Source organism: Limanda limanda, chromosome 18 (assembly GCF_963576545.1).
Source record: "Limanda limanda chromosome 18, fLimLim1.1, whole genome shotgun sequence".
NCBI classification, from domain to species: domain Eukaryota; kingdom Metazoa; phylum Chordata; class Actinopteri; order Pleuronectiformes; family Pleuronectidae; genus Limanda; species Limanda limanda.
In genome coordinates, this window is record NC_083653.1 from 152,561 (window position 1) to 163,306 (window position 10,746).

General features: G+C 47.5%; 1 long non-coding RNA gene across 1 annotated transcript; it reads left to right on the forward strand.

Moving 5' to 3' along the window:
• Positions 1-3,628: 3,628 nt before the first annotated feature.
• Positions 3,629-4,510, forward strand: LOC133024915 (uncharacterized). The gene is made up of 4 exons (XR_009683132.1): positions 3,629-3,661; positions 3,872-3,967; positions 4,087-4,180; positions 4,272-4,510. It is a non-coding gene; the product is annotated as an uncharacterized LOC133024915 (long non-coding RNA).
• Positions 4,511-10,746: the final 6,236 nt, after the last annotated feature.

Sequence of the window (10,746 nt, forward strand, 5' to 3'; positions counted from 1 at the left end):
GGTTTGTTCCTGGTCAGATGGTTTGTTCCTGGTCAGATGGTTTGTTCCTGGTCAGATGGTTTGTCCCTGGGCAGATGGTTTGTTCCTGGTCAGATGGTTTGTTCCTGGTCAGATGGTTTGTTCCTGGTTAGATGGTTTGTTCCTGGTTAGATGGTTTGTTCGTGGTCAGATGGTTTGTCCCTGGTCAGATGGTTTGTCCCTGGTCAGATGGTTTGTCCCGGGTCAGATGGTTTGTTCCTGGTCAGATGGTTTGTCCCGGGTCAGATGGTTTGTTCCTGGTCGGATGGTTTGTCCCTGGTCAGATGGTTTGTCCCTGGTCAGATGGTTTGTTCCTGGTCAGATGGTTTGTTCCTGGTCAGATGGTTTGTTCCATGTCAGATGGTTTGTCCCTGGTCAGATGGTTTGTCCCGGGTCAGATGGTTTGTTCCTGGTCAGATGGTTTGTTCCTAGTCAGATGGTTTGTCTCGGGTTAGATGGTTTGTCCCTGGTCAGATGGTTTGTTCCTGGTCAGATGGTTTGTCCCTGGTCAGATGGTTTGTTCCTGGTCAGATGGTTTGTCCCGGGTCAGATGGTTTGTTCCTGGTCAGATGGTTTGTTCCTAGTCAGATGGTTTGTCCCAGGTCAGATGGTTTGTCCCTGGGCAGATGGTTTGTTCCTGGTCAGATGGTTTGTTCCTGGTCAGATGGTTTGTTCCTGGTCAGATGGTTTGTTCCTGGTCAGATGGTTTGTCCCTGGTCAGATGGTTTGTCCCGGGTCAGATGGTTTGTTCCTGGTCAGATGGTTTGTTCCTAGTCAGATGGTTTGTCCCGGGTTAGATGGTTTGTCCCTGGTCAGATGGTTTGTTCCTGGTCAGATGGTTTGTCCCTGGTCAGATGGTTTGTTCCTGGTCAGATGGTTTGTCCCGGGTCAGATGGTTTGTTCCTGGTCAGATGGTTTGTTCCTAGTCAGATGGTTTGTCCCGGGTCAGATGGTTTGTCCCTGGTCAGATGGTTTGTTCTTGGTCAGATGGTTTGTCCCTGGTCAGATGGTTTGTTCTTGGTCAGATGGTTTGTCCCTGGTCAGATGGTTTGTCCCTGGTCAGATGGTTTGTTCCTGGTCAGATGGTTTTACCCTGGTCAGATGGTTTGTTCCTGGTCAGATGGTTTGTCCCTGATCAATTGGTTTGTCCCGGGTCAGATGATTTGTTCCTGGTCAGATGGTTTGTTCCTGGTCAGATGGTTTGTTCCTGGTCAGATGGTTTGTTCCTGGTCAGATGGTTTGTCCCTGGTCAGATGGTTTGTCCCTGGTCAGATGGTTTGTTCCTGGTCAGATGATTTGTCCCTGGTCAGATGGTTTGTCCTGGGTCAGATGGTTTGTTCCTGGTCAGATGGTTTGTCCCTGGTCAGATGGTTTGTCCCTGGTCAGATGGTTTGTTTCTGGTCAGATGGTTTGTCCCTGGTCAGATGGTTTGTTCCTGGTCAGATGGTTTGTTCCTGGTCAGATGGTTTGTCCCGGGTCAGATGGTTTGTTCCTGGTCAGATGGTTTGTTCCTAGTCAGATGGTTTGTCCTGGGTCAGCTGGTTTGTCCCTGGTCAGATGGTTTGTTCCTGGTCAGATGGTTTGTCCCTGGTCAGATGGTTTGTTCCTGGTCAGATGGTTTGTCCCTGGTCAGATGGTTTGTCCCTGGTCAGATGGTTTGTCCTTGGTCAGATGGTTTGTTCCTGGTCAGATGGTTTGTCTCTGGTCAGATGGTTTGTCCCTTTTCAGATGGTTTGTCCCTTGGCAGATGGTTTGTTCCTGGTCAGATGGTTTGTTCCTGTTCAGATGGTTTGTTCCTGGTCAGATGGTTTGTCCCTGGTCAGATGGTTTGTCCCTGGTCAGATGGTTTGTTCCTGGTCAGATGGTTTGTCCCTGGTCAGATGGTTTGTCCCTGGTCAGATGGTTTGTTCCTGGTCAGATGGTTTGTTCCTGGTCAGATGGTTTGTTCCTAGTCAGATGGTTTGTTCCTTGACAGATGGTTTGTTCCTGGTCAGATGGTTTGTTCCTGGTCAGATGGTTTGTTCCTGGTCAGATGGTTTGTCCCTGGGCAGATGGTTTGTTCCTGGTCAGATGGTTTGTTCCTGGTCAGATGGTTTGTTCCTGGTTAGATGGTTTGTTCCTGGTTAGATGGTTTGTTCGTGGTCAGATGGTTTGTCCCTGGTCAGATGGTTTGTCCCTGGTCAGATGGTTTGTCCCTGGGCAGATGGTTTGTTCCTGGTTAGATGGTTTGTTCGTGGTCAGATGGTTTGTTCCTGGTCAGATGGTTTGTCCCTGGTCAGATGGTTTGTCCCTGGTCAGATGGTTTGTTCCGGGTCAGATGGTTTGTCCCGGGTAAGATGGTTTGTTCCTGGTCAGATGGTTTGTCCCTGGTCAGATGGTTTGTACCTAGTTAGATAGTTTGTTCCTGGTCAGATGGTTTGTCCCTGGTCAGATGGTTTGTCCCGGGTCAAATGGTTTGTCCCTGGGCAGATGGTTTGTCCCTGGTCAGATGGTTTGTACCTGGTCAGATGGTTTGTTCCTGGTCAGATGGTTTGTCCCGGGTCAGATGGTTTGTCCCTGGTCAGATGGTTTGTCCCTGGTCAGATGGTTTGTACGTGGTCAGATGGTTTGTCCCGGTGCAGATGGTTTGTTCCTGGTCAGATGGTTTGTTTGTGGTCAGATGGTTTGTCCCGGGTCAGATGGTTTGTCCCTGGGCAGATGGTTTGTTCCTGGTCAGATGGTTTGTCCCGGGTCAGATGGTTTGTTCCTGGTCAGATGGTTTGTCCCGGGGCAGATGGTTTGTTCCTGGTCAGATGGTTTGTTTGTGGTCAGATGGTTTGTCCCAGGTCAGATGGTTTGTCCCTGGGCAGATGGTTTGTTCCTGGTCAGATGGTTTGTCCCGGGTCAGATGGTTTGTCCCTGGTCAGATGGTTTGTTTGTGGTCAGATGGTTTGTCCCAGGTCAGATGGTTTGTCCCTGGGCAGCACTGCATGAAAAGAAGCGTTTGTGTCAATCTGTGTCGCAGAGAAGTGTTGGCACATCCTTCGGTTATCGACTTTCACACGTATCTGCAGGCAGCGAAGGAAACGCTCAGGGTTCCTGCAGTTGTCAAGCCTGTGAGCTGTTGAGATTTGACCCCCCTGCTCCAACGCCTAGAGGACGCTTTCACATGCAAATGACAATGCTCTGAGCTTCACAAATGCAAATCAGTTTCCCTGAGAGCAGATAACACCAATGTGTAAGAGGCACCAACAAACTATCTGGCTGAGTAAACCAGGCTTAAAATAAATATTAAACCTGAAATTTTAAATTGTTCTTAAGTAAGTAAGTGTGCTATAATGAATTATATTGTAAACCACGAACAAAGGTCAATGCAGTTAAAATAAATTAAACAATGCACTTTATTTCAAATTTTTATTGTCATCCAAAACAATCCCAAATCTCAACAACTGTACAGAGTGGCATGATTACAGTCACTTTTTCAATTGTGCTGGTTAAATGCACAGAGGACGTGTAAACCACACCTGTTTTCGGGGTAAATAACTTGCTGAAGTCGACACGACGCTTTCCCCTGGAGGAGAAGATGAGTGCGTGTGGAGGCAGAGCCGCGGGCCCGGTGTAGAGGTCGAGCCGGAGAAGACGGGCGCACAGTCCCTGAGTTACGGTGAGAGCTAAGCTAGAGACGCCATGCTAACCACTAAACTAACCCTACATCTGAAAGCATGTCCGCCACTCTTTGGGATAGCGAGAAAGTTGCTAAAATACGAATACAGCATCGAGTGCTGGAGCAGATCTAGTGCATGTGTAAATATGTATGAATTACTTAGATGTAACAGTTTTTTCATCAACGTGACTTTTCTGTATGTTTTCACAGCCTCAGCCCCCCCCACACACACACACACAAACAAAGAGGCGTTAGGCTGAGACGCTGAAAGTCCGGATTTAAAGTGCAGAAATTAAGCCATTGAATGTAAGTAACTGTTTATGAATTGTTTTGGTGTTTTTTTGCTGTGGATCTTCCAACGGTGATGCAGCGCGGCTATTTCCGTTTATTAATAATAAACTCATGTTACTGGTGTTGTTTTCCAGCTGCCTGTCCATGACGTACAAAGACACACTATGAGCCAGTATGATCCGACCAGACCTTACATCAGCATTGAGGAGTTGTCGGAGAAGAAAGAGGGTAAGGTTATATTCATTAAATAAGTTTCCAGTTACATGTAAAGGTGTATGTTGTCATTGAACTGTGCTAATTTTACTGAATGTGTTTACAGCTGATGGAAGCGGGACAGATGACATGGATCCATCCTTCCACAGCCAGGAGTGCACCGACCTGTGTCCCACACTTCATATAAGACTGGAAGCTACACTGATCTCACAGCTACACACCACAGACGTCTACACACTGGAGAAGAGTCCCACAAAGAAGTCATGACCCAGAGGCTGCAGAGAAACATTTCAAGCCTCATCTGAGTATTTGTACAATATTTTTGCTGTATGTAAATAAAGCTTTGACTCCACATATACCTTGTTCACATTTGTTCCCTGTACAATATGTTCACCTATAACATCAAGCATCACATGAATGTTTAGTTTTAATTAACTGCAGTGCTTTTGGTAAAGGCTTACTTATAAATAATAATAAATATTAATATATACATTTTTATTATTAATATTGTGTGGGAGGGGCTTACCCCACGTGCGGAATGCTGTGACCCAACGTGTGCACTGCAATGACCCAGGGTGACCAATAGCAACACTTCTACCAGCCAATCACGAGTGACATTAGTTTCAAGGGTCTGTGGTTTCCTCCAATGGTGAGTAGAGAGAGGTTCTAGCCAGCGGCTGGACTCCGATTCATATGCTAATTAGATCACACGTCGCGATCGGTCCGCGAGGCTCAGCGAGCCCCCCGCGGTTCTCTCCTTTGTTCTCCAAATCCCCCTTAAGGTCCGCAAACGCCGATAGACCCACCTTGTCTTCACGGGCGAACGCCGAGGTAACATCATGGAAACAGTTGGTTACAGCAGGGGATTAGGCCTGTCCGAAGAGGTTCACTGTGACAATAATACTGCTTTTCGTCTAGTGCAGATGGTTTGTTCCTGGTCAGATGGTTTGTCCCTGGTCAGATGGTTTGTTCCTGGTCAGATGGTTTGTCCCGGGTCAGATGGTTTGTTCCTGGTCAGATGGTTTGTCCCTGGTCAGATGGTTTGTTTCTGGTCAGATGGTTTGTCCCTGGTCAGATGGTTTGTTCCTGGTCAGATGGTTTGTTCCTGGTCAGATGGTTTGTCCCGGGTCAGATGGTTTGTTCCTGGTCAGATGGTTTGTTCCTAGTCAGATGGTTTGTCCTGGGTCAGCTGGTTTGTCCCTGGTCAGATGGTTTGTTCCTGGTCAGATGGTTTGTCCCTGGTCAGATGGTTTGTTCCTGGTCAGATGGTTTGTCCCTGGTCAGATGGTTTGTAGTGGGTCAGACGGTTTGTTCCTGGTCAGATGGTTTGTTCCTGGTCAGATGGTTTGTCCCTGGTCAGATGGTTTGTCCCTGGTCAGATGGTTTGTTCCTGGTCAGATGGTTTGTTCCTGGTCAGATGGTTTGTTCCTAGTCAGATGGTTTGTTCCTTGACAGATGGTTTGTTCCTGGTCAGATGGTTTGTTCCTGGTCAGATGGTTTGTTCCTGGTCAGATGGTTTGTCCCTGGGCAGATGGTTTGTTCCTGGTCAGATGGTTTGTTCCCGGTCAGATGGTTTGTTCCTGGTTAGATGGTTTGTTCCTGGTTAGATGGTTTGTTCGTGGTCAGATGGTTTGTCCCTGGTCAGATGGTTTGTCCCTGGTCAGATGGTTTGTCCCGGGTCAGATGGTTTGTTCCTGGTCAGATGGTTTGTCCCGGGTCAGATGGTTTGTTCCTGGTCGGATGGTTTGTCCCTGGTCAGATGGTTTGTCCCTGGTCAGATGGTTTGTTCCTGGTCAGATGGTTTGTTCCTGGTCAGATGGTTTGTTCCTGGTCAGATGGTTTGTTCCATGTCAGATGGTTTGTCCCTGGTCAGATGGTTTGTCCCGGGTCAGATGGTTTGTTCCTGGTCAGATGGTTTGTTCCTAGTCAGATGGTTTGTCTCGGGTTAGATGGTTTGTCCCTGGTCAGATGGTTTGTTCCTGGTCAGATGGTTTGTCCCTGGTCAGATGGTTTGTTCCTGGTCAGATGGTTTGTCCCGGGTCAGATGGTTTGTTCCTGGTCAGATGGTTTGTTCCTAGTCAGATGGTTTGTCCCAGGTCAGATGGTTTGTCCCTGGGCAGATGGTTTGTTCCTGGTCAGATGGTTTGTTCCTGGTCAGATGGTTTGTTCCTTGTCAGATGGTTTGTTCCATGTCAGATGGTTTGTCCCTGGTCAGATGGTTTGTCCCGGGTCAGATGGTTTGTTCCTGGTCAGATGGTTTGTTCCTAGTCAGATGGTTTGTCCCGGGTTAGATGGTTTGTCCCTGGTCAGATGGTTTGTTCCTGGTCAGATGGTTTGTCCCTGGTCAGATGGTTTGTTCCTGGTCAGATGGTTTGTCCCGGGTCAGATGGTTTGTTCCTGGTCAGATGGTTTGTTCCTAGTCAGATGGTTTGTCCCGGGTCAGATGGTTTGTCCCTGGTCAGATGGTTTGTTCTTGGTCAGATGGTTTGTCCCTGGTCAGATGGTTTGTTCTTGGTCAGATGGTTTGTCCCTGGTCAGATGGTTTGTCCCTGGTCAGATGGTTTGTTCCTGGTCAGATGGTTTTACCCTGGTCAGATGGTTTGTTCCTGGTCAGATGGTTTGTCCCTGATCAATTGGTTTGTCCCGGGTCAGATGATTTGTTCCTGGTCAGATGGTTTGTTCCTGGTCAGATGGTTTGTTCCTGGTCAGATGGTTTGTCCCTGGTCAGATGGTTTGTCCCTGGTCAGATGGTTTGTTCCTGGTCAGATGATTTGTCCCTGGTCAGATGGTTTGTCCTGGGTCAGATGGTTTGTTCCTGGTCAGATGGTTTGTCCCTGGTCAGATGGTTTGTCCCTGGTCAGATGGTTTGTTTCTGGTCAGATGGTTTGTCCCTGGTCAGATGGTTTGTTCCTGGTCAGATGGTTTGTTCCTGGTCAGATGGTTTGTCCCGGGTCAGATGGTTTGTTCCTGGTCAGATGGTTTGTTCCTAGTCAGATGGTTTGTCCTGGGTCAGCTGGTTTGTCCCTGGTCAGATGGTTTGTTCCTGGTCAGATGGTTTGTCCCTGGTCAGATGGTTTGTTCCTGGTCAGATGGTTTGTCCCTGGTCAGATGGTTTGTCCATGGTCAGATGGTTTGTAGTGGGTCAGACGGTTTGTTCCTGGTCAGATGGTTTGTTCCTGGTCAGATGGTTTGTCCCTGGTCAGATGGTTTGTCCCTGGTCAGATGGTTTGTTCCTGGTCAGATGGTTTGTTCCTGGTCAGATGGTTTGTTCCTAGTCAGATGGTTTGTTCCTTGACAGATGGTTTGTTCCTGGTCAGATGGTTTGTTCCTGGTCAGATGGTTTGTTCCTGGTCAGATGGTTTGTCCCTGGGCAGATGGTTTGTTCCTGGTCAGATGGTTTGTTCCTGGTCAGATGGTTTGTTCCTGGTTAGATGGTTTGTTCCTGGTTAGATGGTTTGTTCGTGGTCAGATGGTTTGTCCCTGGTCAGATGGTTTGTCCCTGGTCAGATGGTTTGTCCCTGGGCAGATGGTTTGTTCCTGGTTAGATGGTTTGTTCGTGGTCAGATGGTTTGTTCCTGGTCAGATGGTTTGTCCCTGGTCAGATGGTTTGTCCCTGGTCAGATGGTTTGTTCCGGGTCAGATGGTTTGTCCCGGGTAAGATGGTTTGTTCCTGGTCAGATGGTTTGTCCCTGGTCAGATGGTTTGTACCTAGTTAGATAGTTTGTTCCTGGTCAGATGGTTTGTCCCTGGTCAGATGGTTTGTCCCGGGTCAAATGGTTTGTCCCTGGGCAGATGGTTTGTCCCTGGTCAGATGGTTTGTACCTGGTCAGATGGTTTGTTCCTGGTCAGATGGTTTGTCCCGGGTCAGATGGTTTGTCCCTGGTCAGATGGTTTGTCCCTGGTCAGATGGTTTGTACGTGGTCAGATGGTTTGTCCCGGTGCAGATGGTTTGTTCCTGGTCAGATGGTTTGTTTGTGGTCAGATGGTTTGTCCCGGGTCAGATGGTTTGTCCCTGGGCAGATGGTTTGTTCCTGGTCAGATGGTTTGTCCCGGGTCAGATGGTTTGTTCCTGGTCAGATGGTTTGTCCCGGGGCAGATGGTTTGTTCCTGGTCAGATGGTTTGTTTGTGGTCAGATGGTTTGTCCCAGGTCAGATGGTTTGTCCCTGGGCAGATGGTTTGTTCCTGGTCAGATGGTTTGTTTGTGGTCAGATGGTTTGTCCCAGGTCAGATGGTTTGTCCCTGGGCAGATGGTTTGTTCCTGGTCAGATGGTTTGTCCCGGGTCAGATGGTTTGTCCCTGGTCAGATGGTTTGTTTGTGGTCAGATGGTTTGTCCCAGGTCAGATGGTTTGTCCCTGGGCAGCACTGCATGAAAAGAAGCGTTTGTGTCAATCTGTGTCGCAGAGAAGTGTTGGCACATCCTTCGGTTATCGACTTTCACACGTATCTGCAGGCAGCGAAGGAAACGCTCAGGGTTCCTGCAGTTGTCAAGCCTGTGAGCTGTTGAGATTTGACCCCCCTGCTCCAACGCCTAGAGGACGCTTTCACATGCAAATGACAATGCTCTGAGCTTCACAAATGCAAATCAGTTTCCCTGAGAGCAGATAACACCAATGTGTAAGAGGCACCAACAAACTATCTGGCTGAGTAAACCAGGCTTAAAATAAATATTAAACCTGAAATTTTAAATTGTTCTTAAGTAAGTAAGTGTGCTATAATGAATTATATTGTAAACCACGAACAAAGGTCAATGCAGTTAAAATAAATTAAACAATGCACTTTATTTCAAATTTTTATTGTCATCCAAAACAATCCCAAATCTCAACAACTGTACAGAGTGGCATGATTACAGTCACTTTTTCAATTGTGCTGGTTAAATGCACAGAGGAAGTGTTAACCACACCTGTTTTCGGGGTAAATAACTTGCTGAAGTCGACACGACGCTTTCCCCTGGAGGAGAAGATGAGTGCGTGTGGAGGCAGAGCCGCGGGCCCGGTGTAGAGGTCGAGCCGGAGAAGACGGGCGCACAGTCCCTGAGTTAAGGTGAGAGCTATGCTAGAGACGCCATGCTAACCACTAAACTAACCCTACATCTGAAAGCATGTCCGCCACTCTTTGGGATAGCGAGAAAGTTGCTAAAATACGAATACAGCATCGAGTGCTGGAGCAGATCTAGTGCATGTGTAAATATGTATGAATTACTTAGATGTAACAGTTTTTTCATCAACGTGACTTTTCTGTATGTTTTCACAGCCTCAGCCCCCCCCCCACACACACACACAAACAAAGAGGCGTTAGGCTGAGACGCTGAAAGTCCGGATTTAAAGTGCAGAAATTAAGCCATTGAATGTAAGTAACTGTTTATGAATTGTTTTGGTGTTTTTTTGCTGTGGATCTTCCAACGGTGATGCAGCGCGGCTATTTCCGTTTATTAATAATAAACTCATGTTACTGGTGTTGTTTTCCAGCTGCCTGTCCATGACGTACAAAGACACACTATGAGCCAGTATGATCCGACCAGACCTTACATCAGCATTGAGGAGTTGTCGGAGAAGAAAGAGGGTAAGGTTATATTCATTAAATAAGTTTCCAGTTACATGTAAAGGTGTATGTTGTCATTGAACTGTGCTAATTTTACTGAATGTGTTTACAGCTGATGGAAGCGGGACAGATGACATGGATCCATCCTTCCACAGCCAGGAGCGCACCGACCTGTGTCCCACACTTCATATAAGACTGGAAGCTACACTGATCTCACAGCTACACACCACAGACGTCTACACACTGGAGAAGAGTCCCACAAAGAAGTCATGACCCAGAGGCTGCAGAGAAACATTTCAAGCCTCATCTGAGTATTTGTACAATATTTTTGCTGTATGTAAATAAAGCTTTGACTCCACATATACCTTGTTCACATTTGTTCCCTGTACAATATGTTCACCTATAACATCAAGCATCACATGAATGTTTAGTTTTAATTAACTGCAGTGCTTTTGGTAAAGGCTTACTTATAAATAATAATAAATATTAATATATACATTTTTATTATTAATATTGTGTGGGAGGGGCTTACCCCACGTGCGGAATGCTGTGACCCAACGTGTGCACTGCAATGACCCAGGGTGACCAATAGCAACACTTCTACCAGCCAATCACGAGTGACATTAGTTTCAAGGGTCTGTGGTTTCCTCCAATGGTGAGTAGAGAGAGGTTCTAGCCAGCGGCTGGACTCCGATTCATATGCTAATTAGATCACACGTCGCGATCGGTCCGCGCGGCGGAGCGAGCCCCCCGCGGTTCTCTCCTTTGTTCTCCAAATCCCCCTTAAGGTCCGCAAACGCCGATAGACCCACCTTGTCTTCACGGGCGAACGCCGAGGTAACATCATGGAAACAGTTGGTTACAGCAGGGGATTAGGCCTGTCCGAAGAGGTTCACTGTGACAATAATACTGCTTTTCGTCTAGTGCAGATGGTTTGTTCCTGGTCAGATGGTTTGTCCCTGGTCAGATGGTTTGTTCCTGGTCAGATGGTTTGTCCCGGGTCAGATGGTTTGTTCCTGGTCAGATGGTTTGTCCCTGGTC